This window comes from Coenobita brevimanus, chromosome 90 (genome assembly GCF_032717465.1).
Source record: "Coenobita brevimanus isolate Jiangsu-jjx chromosome 90, ASM3271746v2, whole genome shotgun sequence".
NCBI classification, from domain to species: Eukaryota; Metazoa; Arthropoda; class Malacostraca; order Decapoda; family Coenobitidae; genus Coenobita; species Coenobita brevimanus.
Window position 1 is genome coordinate 14,727,177 of NC_137043.1, and position 3,863 is coordinate 14,731,039.

Consider the following 3,863-nt stretch of genomic DNA (forward strand, 5'->3'; position numbering starts at 1 on the left):
ACGTCCTTCATATACTGAGCTACTGCTGATGGAGCCTATGGTAGTGTGGGATGGAGACTTAATAATATTTATAGTAATTATGTCGATGGTAAAACAGTTGTTGAGAATCTGGACTGTTAGCTGGGTGGTACTGGAAATATAATATATTGTAATTGTAAATATATCATAGTCATTGCCGAGCTATTGTAACAGTGTGTTGATTTGTAGGGATTTTATGAAAGATGATGTTCATTGTACTTGTCGTAGATCGCAGAAGAAAGATAAAGATGAGTCTGGGGTTTGATTGCAGTTTATTTTCTTCAAAGGGAAAATCTCGAGAGTAGTACTGAGTTTAGTAATAGTGAGTATAGTATCTCGCAAGAGTAGTACTGAGGTGAGAGCGGTTTAACCCCACACGCTCCATGTCGCTCCTTGCCATGCCTTTATTCTTTCCTAAACCTCTTCTGACCCGTCTCTCCCATTTCTCCTGTATATGACTGGTTGTGTCACGTGTAAGGGCACGAGTGTGTGGAACCTTCCCGAGCCTGGGGACTTTCCATTCAGCATCACACTTTGCTATGTTTGAAATTCCTAACTGAGAATGTGCGAACGTTATTTCCTCTAGTCCTCTCGCTTAGGCGTGACTTTCATCTAACCTCTGTATAACATATATAAGTTACTAGTTATTATTTAGTGTGTTATGATATTTTACAGTCCTGATATCACTTGGTCACGCCTAGCTGGTGAGCCTGTGACAGCATGTAGTAACTAATTACAATCAGATCTATTAATACATGGTATTCATTACAATATTGTAGAGACACAATAATATTGTAGAAACATAACACATTTTAGTAATATATAGTATGTATAATGGAGTAAATACATAGTAGTATAATAATGAGTATAGAATATTGTATAATATATTGTAGTAATATAGTGGCACAAATGTGTATGTACTATCATGAACAAAAGTTCGTTCCCCCAACCAGCTACTCTGTGAATCCGGAACACGTGAGGACCGAAAAACGAAGCATCTGAAAGAAGCACCATTTTCACCTAACAGATGGCGCACAGTAATGTTTATGAGGGGGGCAGGGAGGTTGGGAGAGGGAGGTGCGACGAAAGGAAGTTTGTATCTTCATGAAGATTACGTAGTTTAATCACCAGATGTTCATATGGTTACGATTGTGATAGATGGATTACATTAACAATAAATAATGTTCGGTAGCAATATTTGTTTGCGTGGTGGATGTTGTGGCAGCAACAGTGGTCGAGTTAATATTATGATTACTTGCCATATTCAGAAATCACACGTTTTAAGTGCTGAAGCAGGGGCATATGATACATTTTACTAATATACAGTATGATATTATTTTCAGTGTCGACAAACGGCCAGCAATCAGATAACCTGTTATACCAAACAATATTGTATTTTGTCCGTTATGTTATATTCCACCCAGTACCAACACAGTAAATATCTCGCAGATAAGAAAATACATTGCACATTGTTATGTGTATATCGTCAACAAATGTTACCTCCTCCACCAAGTACTGTATTGCAGGAAATAGTGGCTGAAATTCACCTACATTTACACCTGGCAGGTTGTCCTCAACCTCAGGTCAACATAACAAAAGTGGTGTTCTTTTTTCTTTGTTTTCCACTTTACCTCACGGGCAGGCTATAATGAGCAAAAATAGCCCTGCATTTTTTTCCTCAGTAAACTAGCACCTTCAGTGAGGTGAACTGTATATATATATATATATATATATATATATATATATATATATATATATATATATATATATATATATAAGCATATTACGTAGAATATAGTAACTGTTAACCTGTGCCTTAGTTAAGGCAAACCTATTATCGTAACCTAAACCTTATCCCGACTCGACTGGTGCGGGTGGAATAGACAGTCATAGCCTACATGGTGCAGACCATCAATTTACCTTGGTGCAGACGCTATCAGCTTCCTAGACTCGTTAAATAGGTCTAGTAACCATGCAGTTACGCAAGTTGTTCACGACGTTATAATCGCTATGCAAAAATAAAAACGATGTCCACAGCTTATGTAATAAAACAAATACCTTCCTAGATGTATATTGCGAGTCTTAAATTGTCTATGATACTCGTGATTGGTTTTTACATGACAGAACCACCCATAGACAGTTGGTTAACTATCTAGGGGTGATGGTCTTCACGTTTCTCATCACTTTACTTTGTCTCTTGTAGAATGTTTGCTTCTGTATTTGTTTATGATGGTGTCGGGGAGGTTGGGAGATGCAGTTGCCAGGATAGTAAGTTTAGGTGTATATGACGTGGTATTAATATATTTGTGATATTCAAGTCCCAATAATCGACCATCTCTCTGACAACCTATTATACCGAACAATAATTTGTTTGCTCTGTTATAAACGTTTCGAATTCATTCCACACTTTACCGACCCAAGGTAAATTGGCCTATCAGTTATTGCCTGTCCCCGCCCCGAAGGGGCTCGAGGACGGGTATTGTTTTCACTCGGTTAGTCTGTTTGCCTGTCTGTCTGTTAACAACTTTACGCGAAAACTACTGGTGCGACTTGGACTAATATTCAACACTTAAAACGTGTAATTTCTGAATATGGCAAGTAATCATAATATTAACTCGACCACTGTTGCTCCCACAACATCCACTACGCATACAAATATTGCTACCGAACATTATTTATTGTTAATGTAAATCATTTATCACAATCGTAACCATATGAACATCTGGTGATTAAGCTACGTAATCTTCACGCAGATACAAACTTCCTTTCGTCGTAAATCCCTCTCCCAACCTCTCTGTCCCCCCTCATAAACATTACTGTGCGCCATCTGTTAGATGAAAATGGCGCTTCTTTCAGATGCTTCGTTTTTCGATCCTCACGTGTTCTAGATTCACACAGTGGCTGGTTGGGGGAACGAACTTTTGTTCGTGATAGTACAACAGACATACGCATATATTTATGCAACGGTAATACAACGGCAGTACCATGCCAAGACTTTAGTAAGAGTCATATATATAAATATAGATAGATAGATAGATATGAGATATATTAATACTGTTGTATGAATTGGATACATGTATATCAGTTTATCATTTATGCATGAATAGATTAATTTTATATAATGTTACCCCACAATTTTCCTTCATTATTTCTTTTTTTTTTTTTCCTTTACATATTTAATTTACACTATTTACATATTATACACATTTCACTCAAGGGGTCTCGCTTGAATGTTTACTCTTCCTTCCGTAAATACTGACTCCAAGTTGGCAATCCTTTCTTGCATTCCATGCATTGCCAATAGGATTATACTAAATACAATGGAGAAAATTTTAAAGATGATTGGAGCTGGGTTGTACACATAAGATGGATTGAACATACTTATAATCAATTCTTCCCAGGGCTTCATTGTTTTTGGTTGATCTTAGAGGAGTAGACTGTAGTGCCAGTCGAGCAGGGCAGTACTCCCAAGGTTGATGGAAAGCTGATGACAGGGAGAGCTGTTTGTTGCTAGAAACTCTCATCCCTTTTCTGTCCAACTCTCTAATGCAAGAGTTAGCCGTTACTCTCAGTCCTTCATTTATGCAACAAGTCAACTCTGGAACTGTCCCTCTGTCTGTATTTCCTACTTCCTATGATTTCCAGTCTTTCAGACGCACTGTGTCCAGGCATCTCGAAATGAACGGATCTTGAATTTGGCTCTCTTTTGTATTGTTTTTGTTTTTTCTTGGAGGGAACGGTTTGTGGGCTCATGGCCTTTGGTTCATTCTTTCTCACATAAAAAAATTGCATTTGTGCTCATGTTTAGATCCACCTCAGGTAGTGGTTGGAAGTGTGTGTGATTA